General features: G+C 43.8%; 1 long non-coding RNA gene across 1 annotated transcript in view; it reads left to right on the forward strand.

Moving 5' to 3' along the window:
- Nucleotides 1-576: 576 nt before the first annotated feature.
- Nucleotides 577-12502, forward strand: part of LOC141993487 (uncharacterized) — a 200115-nt gene continuing 188189 nt past the window's right edge. The window contains exon 1 of the long non-coding RNA XR_012640870.1: nt 577-612. This is a non-coding gene — a long non-coding RNA (uncharacterized LOC141993487). The remainder of the gene's footprint in view (nt 613-12502) is intronic.

Below are 12502 nucleotides of genomic sequence, written 5' to 3' on the forward strand. Positions count from 1 at the left end.
ACAGCCTTATCTACTTATTAGGGCAAATATATCTTCTTAGCTATTTGTTGTTTGGTTCAGAGTAAATTTTAGGTCAGCAAGAGCCCAAGAAGTCTGTTAATTAAGTAGGGCATCCCACTCATCTTCTACAGCAAAAATACCTGTTGTCCTTAAGAGTACTCAAACTGTGGTCAGCAGAGCACTCGGTGGTTGTCTGCAGAGAGCTGTTTGCTCATGTATAGTGCTGGTTCCTCCTCCTCTTCAGTTTCAGCTGCTTATTTGCATTAAAGAGACAGATAAAAAGATATAATTTCCAGATATTACTCTATCATGCTGAAGTCAGGGATAGGCAGTGTGGGCTAGTGGATAGAACATTGGACCAGGAGACTGCCGTTCTATTCCTGGCTCTGCTGCTGCCTGACTTTAGGCAAGGCATTTCCCTCCTACCTTGGTTGCCCAGCTGTAAAATGTAAAAATTATACTGACCTCCAACTCATTATAGAAGTGAGCTATACTGAAATTGTGTTCTACCACCTTAAATTCTCTGAGGTTTCCTGGATCCTACTTGCAGGCTGGCGTCTCTGTAGGGAAGCATCTGATCTGGGCATCTTCTTCTTCTTTCGTATGGCTTGGGTAGGTAGCAACTGTGATGTTGCACTCCATATGCTTTATGAAAATATGCTTATGAATGTGAATAGGATGTAACTGGAATATGCTTTATGCAAAAGGTCTCTTGTAAGGTATCATTACAATGCTTATAATCTACTGAGTGTGTTCATCCTATTTGTTTGCATGTATCCTTTCTATGTCTGGAGTTAGGAGAATAAGATGTAAACTGGTATTACTGATGTAAACATATTAAGTGGAAGCCATTAAGGGTGCTTCAGAATCAATGAACTGTAAATGCTCTGTTTACTTGTAAACCTTCCTGTGTATGTGTGGGCCAGCCCAGGAAGAATGGAGACTGGGGTCTCACGGGACAAGTGACCATGTCACATGATACTGGAATCCATCTTAATCCTTGTACTTTTCCATTGATGAGGTGGGGGTGGGGACAAGCCAGACAAAAGATTCCTGCCTTGTGCCAAAGCTATAAAAGGGGGTGCAGCAGGACAAAAGGGGCTGCCAGTCATGAGACAGCACCTAGTTACCACCTGAGATGTCTGCTGGAACCAACAAGGACTGTACCAGGGGAAAGGATTGGGCCCAGAATAGAAAGGAGTCTAGTCTGTGAAAGAAGGTTATTGGAACATCTCTGAGGGTGAGATATTACCTGTAATCAGTTTCTTAATGTATTAGGCTTAGACTTCCGTGTTTTTGCTTTATTTTGCTTGGTGACTTACTTTGTTCTGTCTGTTATTACCTGAAACCACTTCAATTGTACTTTTTATACTTAGTAAAATCACTTTTGTTTATTAATGAACCCGGAGTAAGTGATTAATACCTGGGGAAGCAAACAGCTGTGCATTTCTCTCTATCAGTGTTATAGAGGGCAGACAATTTATGAGTTTATCCTGTATAAGCTTTATACAGAGTAAAACAGATTTATTTGAGGTTTGGATCCCATTAGGAACTGGCGTTTGGGTGCTGGAGAGGTAACCTGCTGAGCTGTTTTTGGTTAAAGTCTGTAGCTTTGGGGGCATGACCCAGGCCCTGGATCTGTGTTGCAGCAGGCTAGCATGTCTGGCTCAACAAGGCAGGGTTCTGGAGTTCCAAGCTGGCAGGGAAAATGGGCTCAGAGGTAGTTTCAGCACATCAAATGACAGTCCCAAGGCGGTCTCTGTGACCGAACCCGTCATAACAACAACTACACATTTATATCTAAGTTTGATAGCCAGCATATTGCCACAGCAGTGAGCTGGTGAATGTGCTTCAGGTTCCTGGCAAAAGAATGAAGGGGACATTCAGATCTGACGTGCTATATCCTTTGTGCTTGTGACCACAGCTGCATACAGGTATTAGCCTCATTTTCCATTTAAAGAGAGTTTGTCCACATCTCCCATGAGATGTCCTGCTGCAATTCAATCTGCACCAGTCTTTTCAACATAAATCAAAACCCGGTAGTTTGTCAACAGGGTCAACGACGAGCTGTTTGTTTTGAGTGGTCAAAGTGCTCCATGTGGCTCTCCACTGAGCCTCAGCATCAAAATTGAGTGTAAGGATCTTGATACAATTCCATAGAGGGTTGCAGGATTTTAATCTCATCTTTGGCAGGTTCTGCAGGTCATGGTGAAGTGGGATCCTTGTATTTGCATTGACGTGATTAAGAAAGCAAGATGTCTGAGCAGCTCTCTAATCTGTGGAGGCTGGATGTGCGATAGGACCTGGAGCCAGTCAGCTGTAGTAGATTTGAGCATCCCCGATACTATGCGCATAGCATTATTGAGTTGAGTTTCAAGAAGTTTAGTGTGACTGCTATGAGACCACACTGGTGTACAATATTCAGCTGCAGAATATACCAAGGCAATTGCTGCGGTCCGTAAGGTCCGTGGACTGGAGCCCCATGATGTTCCAGCCAACTATATGATATGTGTGACATGAGACCTGACCTTATTGCGGGTGTTATTGAGTTGTTGTCAAAAGGTCAAGCTTCGGTCCTGGGTAACTCCAAGATACTTTGGGTTAGCTTAGTGGCTGATACTCTCACCGCAGAACTGCACATCAAGTTTGGTATTAGCTATTTTATTGTTCAGGTGGAAAGCAGTGACCATTTTTTGGGGGGAGGGGAAATTAGGTCTAAATTTCCAGCAGTGGAAATAATCAACTATTGTGCTAAGATCTTGGGTTAGGGTGCAGCTGATGGTATGGAGGCTTGTATGCTGAATAGCTAGGGCAATATCATCCACATACATGAATTTCCTTGACTCCATTGCTGGTATATCCACAGTGTATAAATTAAAAAGTATTGGGGCCAGCACTGAGGGATGCCCAAGGTAAGAGTTCTTAGTCTACTATCTGGCCATTAAGGTGTACCTTAAAGTGGAGGTCCCCAGTCATTGCTGCCAAGAGGTGGATCATTCACCGGCAGTGAATGATGCAAGAGACCTTGAGGAAGAGGCCTTGTCTTCAAACAGTGTCATATGCCGAGGACAGATCAACAAGCATGATCCCTGTCTTCAACTTACGTTGGAATCCTACCTCAGTGTGGCTGGTAAGTGAAGCTACTTGATCACAGAAGTTCCTCTGTGGGCAAAATCCTGCCTGCCCCTCTGGGAGGATGTCTTCAATAATATCAGACAGATGGTGGAGCAGCACCCATTCCATGAGCTTGCTGGTGGTTGAAAGGAGAGAAATTGGGTGGTAGCTCTCTGCATCCTCTGGGGGTTTCCCAGGCTTCTGTAGGGCAGCCACTGTTGCCTGTCAACAGCTTGTTGGCACTTCTCCGGTTCTATGCATGGCAGTAAAAAGCACTGACAGGCATTCCCGTCCCCATTTCCCCAGACTCTTGAGAAGTTCTGGAGGAATGCCATCAACCCCTGCAGCTTTCCCACTTTTGGTTTCCAACAGCGCAACATTGATCTCCTTGACAGAATATGGGGAAGAGAATGGGGATTTCTCCGGGCATTGTTGAAGGTTTCTGCGGAGTTCCCGCTGGACCTCCTGGTGTGTAATCTTGTCTGGTGGCATCTTGCTGTTAGAAAGAAGATGAGAGGCAACAACATTTTCTGTCACCTTTGCTGAGTGTTGCATTACTGGCTGGGATCCTCCAAGTTGCCGCAAAAGAGCCCATGCCTTATGGCTCAAATGGGTGAAATCCAGGCTTTCAGTGGCCTCTCTCCACCTTTCCAAGATCTCTGAATTCAAGGACTCAAGCCACACAGTGGCTTTATCTGGGTTGCCGCTCTTTTCATATTCCCTCAGGGGGACTCGGATTCTTTTGTCCAGCAGGGGGTGAAAGCCTTGTGGTGACCACGCAGGATATACTTCTTAGAGATCGATTTCAGGATGTTTGTAAAATGACCAAAGTTTCTAGGTATTGCTTCGAGCCGTGGGATCCGATGTTCTGTTTCTGAAGTGTAGGTGGGCCAGTCAGCCTTGCGGAAATTCCAACACAGCTTTGGCACAGACTGCAGAAGAGGCACTTCCAGGCCAATCTGGAGGATGATTGGGTGATGTTGGCTATGCAGGAAGTGATTCAGGATGGTTCTTGTTGTGGCCAGTGGGACACCTGCACTATTACGGGTCACAAAACACAGGTCAGGGTTGTGATCCGTTGTCCGCCTCGCAGACCAAAAAGATCCATATTGCTTTGGATCATAGAGCAGGTGGAAGTCTTCAAGGGAGTCCCATTCTGTGATCTGCTCCCCGGCTGTGCCATTAGAGCAGTATTCCCAGTCTTCATGGTGGCTTTTAAAGTCACCTATGTAGATGGCCAGATGAGGAAGGGAAGGGAAGATGGGATGAGGCCACATAATGTTAGGTGACTAGTATATGTTTACTATAATGATGTCCCTAATTCTAACCATGTTGATCTCTCTTCCACTGGTCTATGATTCTTCCAAACTTCCACATCCTCTAATCCATTTTGCATGTACACTGCTAGCCCATGTTTTGGATGGTTGACAGCAGTGATTTTAGTATAGCCATAGATTTTATGTTTGGCAGCTTTATCTTCTTTAACTTGTGTTTCTTGGAGGCCCACAGTGTCAATGTGATGGTCTTTGAGGGTTCTCAAGAGGTAATCCGCTTTTTCCCTGGACATCCCTTCCACATTAAGGTGGTATCTGTGCATGTGAATGCTCTGAAGGGTAAGAAATAAAGTAGTCAGTTGCAGCCTTCCAGCAAGAGCATTTGATGTCTTCTCCATTCGTGTGCCATGAACATAACAGCCAGTAGGACTTTCTGGCTGGGCATTCTCCACAAGGGACCTGAACTGTAGAACTCCCTTCCCAGCCTGGCCTGAGCTAGCCTAGCTCTGCTGAACTTCAGGGCATGCTGGGAATGTTCTCTGTTTGCTCTGGCCCAGGGGAGGGCTGACGCAGAGGTCTTCGGGGAGCTAGGATATTTGTAGACTGTTATTTGGAATTCCTGGCTGGCTGAGCCTTTGCTTGTGCATGGGATTTGCTTCCTTGCTGGCGGGCTGTTCTTTTGTATAGATTGCTATTTCAAATAAGGACCAGGGTACATGGAGCCTGAAGTGGCTTCTTGTTTTACAATTAAAATAAAAATAATACAAGTAAATAAACCCACCAAAATCTTGACATTTGATCTCTAGAGAAACCCACAGCTCTCGTGAATGTACAGGGGTGACATCCCTTTGGCTCCATAAAGGCCCAAAGGTCAGTTTACAAGATCAGGGCCCAAATCTGGGTCTGAACACAGGAGATCTCCGTAATTTTAAATGAGGCATTTGAAAGGAAACAATTAAAGGGAAGTGTGATCTTGATAGGGAAAAAGATGGAGACAGGAGGGCATCTTGTTAGAGATATCTGGGCCAAGAAGCCACAGAGTTATTAGTTCTTGCAATGTTATCACAAGTTTCCCAATATTTTATGGGGTATTCCCCTAAAGCCCCAGTTCCTGATCATGTGAGAATCTCAGCTTTCTCTTTTTGTTCTTAAAAAGGGAGAGTTTTTAGCCTTTATGAGTAAAGAGAAAATTATGAAAATGAAAATCCTCAGGTTTCAAAAATCTAGAATAAAAGAACCTCTGAATTTCTTATTTTTAAAAACAATTGCATGACATTTTTGAGACTCACTTGTGATGTTTGAAAACTTGGGGTGCAATACTGAACGCAGAATACTGAGCTTTCTAAAATAGTCAAATACAATTTCCTTTTGTAGAGTGTCTTTCAATGCACACAGCATCCTGAGATGTATTACAAAGCTAAATAATAAATAAGATAGAGAGAAATTAACAGCTGTGGCCAAGGGAGAAAAGATATATTTTCAGATGAGACTTGGAAAGAGATGGAGAGTCAATGAGGCGGAGAGATACAAGAGATGTTGGATCCGGGTCAGCTGTTTAATTTTGACCTTAGCTATTATTAGTCATTTGGGATAAAATATGGCTAGTGCCTCTGGAGTGAGCTCCATTTGCTTTGAATTACAAGAACCAGGAAATATAGCCCAAAAAATAACATCTCAGCTAGGTTCCTGTGTCGAGGGTGTGAAATGAAGTGGTTTTACCAGTTACAGAAAGAACCTCTCATCAGAAAAACTCTGATTTTCTTGAAATTTGAGCTCACACATACAGATGATCTTTAAAAACCTCTAAAAGTGGTCGTTAGATTGTTACGTTTGCTTTAAATGTTAAGATCCCAGAGCAATTTTGTGACACTTAAAAACACACTTTTGCCTTGAAACAAAACATTGGGAAATCAGTTCCTCTTTCATTGACTTGCTAAGCTCTGAGTTCAGGCTTTCTGTATATTTCCTGTTAATAGTTGCTCCCAGGCTGGCAGCTGGGAAGTTGAAAAATTCAGTTTTGGGAGATATTTCTCGACACTCTTCCCAAGGGGAGTGGGGTGGGAAATCACATTTTTGATATTTCCTTCTGGCTTGGGAAGAACACTGTTTTTCAAAAACATACATTTCAGAGGTTGGTGGGGGGGAAATTTCCATTTTCTGGATGGCTCTAATACACATTACAAACCCTCTGAACTTGAAATAATAAAATTACTTCTAAAAGTTGACTCGGTTGAAAAACAGCAGGTGCGGTGTCACCCCTACAGCTGGAGAGAACTTACATTTTCTGTTGCTTAAGTCCCATGGACCTGCTAATGTCATCAGAGCAGATGTTTCATGGAATGTTAAGAACAAACTATAAACTGATGCAGCAGTGGCGGTCACCTACTGTATGCTTCAAAATCTTCCTGGGTAACTTCTGGTAACCTTCTAGTCAGACCTCAGTGGGGATTTGAACCTGGGGTCTCCAACCTGGGTCAGTGCCCTAACCACTGGGATACAAGCTGTTAGGTGGCAATGGTAGCACCATCTCGTCCTCTTCCAGCTGTTTTGTGAATGGTTGAAGCTGTCATGTCAAATTCATGAAGTTTTGGGTCAGCCAAAGCTGAATTATGTTTGTCCAACTTTTTATCCAAAAGACTTTGCCCAGCTCTGTTACAGCCTGTCACCTGCAGGTCATCAGTCTTGATCCTGCCCAGCTCTGCAGGGCTTGGAAGGTCTTCCCTACCAAAGGCTGTTTGGTGGTGCCTATCTGAGATGAGTTTTAGTCCCTTGTCACATGCTTTGTGCTGCTCTGTAAGCTCTTCAGGGCAAGAATTGTCACTAGTTGCACAGTGCCCAGCACAAAGGGGCCCTGATCTCATATGGGTCCTCTAGCGAGACCTCCTGAGGCAAGAGCCAAAACTGGGTTACTTGCTATAAATTTGGGAAAGTTGGTGACACACATTGGAGGGGATGGGGAGTGCAGACATCAGAAGACAAACCATTTTAAAAAACACCTTTTGATTACTGGGGCCAATCCGGTGCTTTATCCAGTGCTTTTGGGGGGCTTTTGAATTGTTGGGGTTGGCAGTACTGCATATATAAAACAGCTGGTTTTCCAGAAAGAGCTGTTACTCTGGAGGGAGCAAGTCTTCCCTTGCTGGAGGAGCAGTCAAAGTTGCATGTATCTTGTGGGGTGTTTGTTTTAAGAGAATAGCTCAAAGAGGTGATGTTCATTTGGATAGACTGTAACAACATTTATCTGTAGCCACTAGATGTCTCTGTGTGGTGTGCAGAGCTCCAGACAAGGTGTGCTCCCTGGTAAACAACAGAGACAAAGCTGGGACTCAAGTTGCATGGAAGGCTGTTTGTGTCTGTAGTTTGTACCTCCTTTTCTTTCTTAGATGCTTCTTGCTTAAGACTGAGTGTGAGTCCATGTACCATGACATTGTTCTGGCCCTCCTAAAAATGAACAGGCAAGCGTCTTTCCCCAAAGAAGATTTTCCTATAAAGGATCTCCTGTGGTTTATCAGAAGCACTTTAGAACACGGCTCTGCTATGCTTGCAGTATTGCTGGTTTCAAACATACAAAATCATGAATCAGATGCCTAAAAATCATGAAACAAATGCTGAGCTCCTTTGGGGTCTTGAGGGTTCATGTTTTCAAGTTTTTCTCCACTACCAGAAGGACTAGACTTGCTTTTTAAAATATGAATGATGAGATGTTTCTCATATTTGGATGACTCCAGGAGCTGGGGCTTTAAGAAAAAACAGATATTGCAAGACTTTTGAAATCACAAGGGCTGGCAACACTGTTAACTGATGCTATTGCACAAGCTGTGTTCTATTCTCAGGCTTTGCACAACCCCCTCCATGTGAATGCAGCTGCCACAGCCAGACTGAGGATAAAACACAATCTCTGAAGGTAACTGCAATTTAACAATTTTCATACAAAGTATATCGGTTGACTGGATTGTGCTAAGAACCCTCATTCCCTTTGGTTAGCCCACAATGCATCTGATGCTCTAGCAGGCAAAAAGTGTGCTAGATTTGTAGGTCTAGAGTTAAGCACATTTGGAAATACTGAAAGTTTTGTGAAGAACATCAGTTAAATGTTACATCTGACAGCATCTAGGGGTCAAATCAGGTTGGTTTTGGTAAACGAGTTTCAGAGTAGCAGCCGTGTTAGTCTGTATTCGCAAAAAGAACAGGAGTACTAGCGGCACCTTAGAGACTAACCAATTTATTTGAGCATAAGCTTTCGTGAGCTACAGCTCACTTCATTGGATGCTTATGCTCAAATAAATTGCTTAATCTCTAAGGTGCCACTAGTACTCCTTTTCTTTTTGGTAAACAAGTGCTTTTTTTCTGGAAGTTGCCATGTTGTACTCCAGAATCTCAAGTTTGGAAGTGGCTGGGAGCACATAGACTCTAGCTCTTATGGCTGCAGTGACAATCCATGAGTGTCAAGGCTAAGTGTGTGTGTGGAAGGGTTGTAGAATCAAGTCTCAAGTGTGTAATTGTTTTTCAAAACAAATGTTTTATTTTTCTCTTTCCTCCCTTAAAAATACAAGTTCCTGTAACACGGCACTCCTGAGCAATCTAACAGTTACAAACTACCAGTCAGAGTGTCCAGGAGAAAGAAAAGACTCCACCAGGAAAGATTTCATGATCTGGCATGTGAAAACCTTTTATAGTTTTAAGAAGCTGCAGTTCTTGTTTTTTCAGTGAAACAATAGCATGGAACAGTCTGTGGCTGGAGTTGGGTTTGAATTTTTCAGCTCAGTCAGGAGATCTGATTTGATTAAAGTCTCTCAGTTCGCAATCTTTATTTTCCTGCTCTGTCTCCTTTCTCATAATTGGGAGCATCTGACTATTTTCTTTCCCTGCAGGCTGGGTAATTCCCCACAAGTGGCTTATATTTTTGACATGCTCACAAATATACGTTTGCTCAGAGTGAGTGCCCCCTGCTACCACCCAATTGTGTCATTTCATTCAAGTGAAACAAGTAATAACAGAAATATTCATCTCTCACTGCCTTTATTTTGCTTCTTTGGTGACAGAGGGCTGTCTGCACACCTCACGCATGCCAAGTGGCTAACAAGGGCATGAGGTATTGAGAACAAAGCTAGATGTGGGGCTTGATACCATTCACTACCAAATACAGGTGAATAATCCACACCCAGCCCTTGAAACCTGGCATGACTTGTTGGGATTGGTGGAAAGGCGGTGGAGGGGAAGGGTATGAGAGGCTGAGAAAAGAAGACTGAGGGGGGACCTGATAAGTCTTCAGATACATCAAGAGTTGACTTAAAAAGGATGGGGATCAGTTGTTTCCCATGTCCACTTAAGGTAAGACAAGAAGTAATGGGCTTAATCTGCAGCAAGGGAGATTTAGGTCAGATATTAGGAAAAACTTTCTAACTCTCAGGATAGTTAAGCTCTCGAACAGGCTTCCAAAATTGTGGAACTCCATCCCTGATGGTATTTAAGAAAAGGTTGCACAAACACTTGTCAGGGATGATCTAGGATTTTTTGATCCTGCCTCAGTTCAAGGGGGCTTGACTCAATGATCTCTCAAGGTCCTTTCCAGTCTTACATTTCTATGCTTCTATGCGAAGATTACCAGGTATACAGAGTAGTGGTAGCTGTGTCAGTCCCAAGATATTAGAAAGACAAGGCGGGGGAGTTAATTTATTGGAGTTGGTCCAATAAAAGATATTCCCTCATCTACTTTGTCTCTCTGAGCTTGCCAGGTATCACCGATATTCCCCATGGAGACCCTGGTAGAGTCCTGAAGTCTTTCAAACCTTTCAAGCAGGGTTTTGCCCTCTTGGTAACAGTTTCATGTCAGTGCCTGGATCAAAATGAGGGCCACTCAGCTAGTTCAGGGTGACTCTTTATACTAAAGGTCTTTTCTTTGTCGGCTGGACCTCTTGAACCAGGTTTGAACTAGTATATGCCATTCCACCAGGATGTAGTACTTCTCTGGAGTTATTTACCTGTCCTGGGATCTACAGTAATTACCGCTGTCATGGACCCTCGCTCTCCTACTTGGAGGGAGGCCACTCGGCCTCATTACAACCCCCGACTGATTTTTTTTAAGTTCCTGGGAGAAGCCTGGTAACCCTCCCCCCTGAAGTAGAATACAATCCCTAGCTCACAAAGATACATATAACCTTTATAGATACACAAGTTAATGAATAATCTCAGTGCCCATATCATCTGCAATGTCTCAGCCCAATAGCTGTTTTGAAGTTACCATGTTTCCAAGGTCTCATATCTGCCACAGTGCTGGCCTGGGGTTGTGTTACTCACACTTGGCCAGGGTCTGGTGGCTTTCATGCGGGAATGGTGGGTGACCCGGGAGGTATATTTGCCAGGACCTCTGTCATTCCATCTGCTGCTGTATATCTGCATTGGGAAGTGACAGGTCATTAGGGTTAGCCATTGTTGAAGACAACAGTTGTTGCCTTGAGATAGAGAAGGACGATCCAGTGGATAGGGACCTCACCTAAAACATGGTTTCAATTCCTGGCTGTCCCATAAGCATCCTGTGTGACCTCGGGGAAAGTCACTTAGTCTCTCTGTACCTCCAGTTCCCCAACTGTAAAAAATGGGGCAATAGCTCTGTCCTACCTCCCATTAAAGACTGTGAAATTCTCACATACTATGGTGATGCAGGCCAGATAAGTACCTAAATGGACCCCAGTTCCATAGTTTGAGCTTCTGTGTACAGAGACCATCCCTTCTTTAATCTCTGGCAAATGCCTATCATCCAACGGGTGCTACCTCAGAGCAGTAACAATAAAGGTTCTTTTTCATTCCTTCATCCTGCTGGCTGGGCAACTCCACCAGTAAAACAGGAAATGAAATGCCTTGAAAATAGGATGTAAAGGATAGTTTTACTGCGGTGCTCCATGAGACAATAAACATTGTTTGCAACATAAAGTGCTGCACTTTAGATGTGGCAGGAGCTTGTTTCTAAAGAAAACCCTCTGGGGCACAGAATGTTGGCACTTTACTCCTCTGCAGCCTGTGATGGAAAGAAAAAAACATGCTGAAGAGGAAGCTGAAAATGTATTGGTCTGATTTGTTTCCCCTGCAAGTGAACAGCCGCAAGTTGTGCTACTGGAGTGTACTTGTTTTCATCAAACAGGTGCTTAGTCCAGCTGAATCTCCTACAATGAGAAACTGACCCCTCCAGGAGGAAAACAATGGCTTCAACAACCATATCGGTGTCAAAGTGAAACACCAATAAGAAAATGGAGCGCAGTGGCGTTGTTCGTTTGAATCACTCCTTGACGCCCTGGGGCTCAAGCAGGTGAGGCAGGGTGGGGGGCCCACACAGGCTGCATTGTAGTGATAGTGTTATAATTCTCTTCTCTTCCATGCCTGGTTTACACCTGAACACAGTTTTAAAGTCTTTTTTTTTTCTCCAAGGTGAAAGTCAAGCAGTAATGTAATGAAAAGTTGACAGGCATAGTTCTTTTTTAATAACTCTGATGTTGTGGAGCTTAAATTGGTTTAACTGGAGCTGAGCTGAATAATAAAATGAGCAAAAAGGAATCCACCTAATAAACTATGAATATTTTTAATCTTCTTTGGAAAGGGTTCAATAGCTTTGTCTGAGTCCTGGGGAGAAGGCGCTGCTTGTTATCCACTTTGGGCCCCGACAGGAGAATTGTGACGGCACAATCCAACATCTGGAGTCTCAAGTGGGAGGATGCAGTGGGCCTGTTGCTGCTCGATAGTTCATATCTCTTGGTTCTAAATTGGATGGCTTGGAATCAGCTGGAGTAGACGGATAGTCATAGCCTAGTGTGGGATTTTCAAAGATGCTTTAATCCCTTAGGCTCCAGCAGTACAAACCAGAACAATGATTATAAATGCCTTTTTAAGAGTCCCAGAACTGGAACAGAAGAGGCAGCTGAATGTCTAATGTGAGCTGGACTAGCAGAACTCTGCAGACGTTTAAGACTAGAATGGAGGTTAATGCTGTAGGCCGGGATTCATTATATGTGCCCAAGTTGAGGCCTATAGAGGATGTTGTAGAAAAGGACTGAAGATCTGCATGGGGAAAGCAGGGATAGACTGATAATGGCCCCATGGAGAAGAGAACATTGGGGGAAAGG

The sequence above is a fragment of the Natator depressus genome, chromosome 9 (assembly GCF_965152275.1).
Source record: "Natator depressus isolate rNatDep1 chromosome 9, rNatDep2.hap1, whole genome shotgun sequence".
In the NCBI taxonomy this organism is placed as follows: Eukaryota; Metazoa; Chordata; order Testudines; family Cheloniidae; genus Natator; species Natator depressus.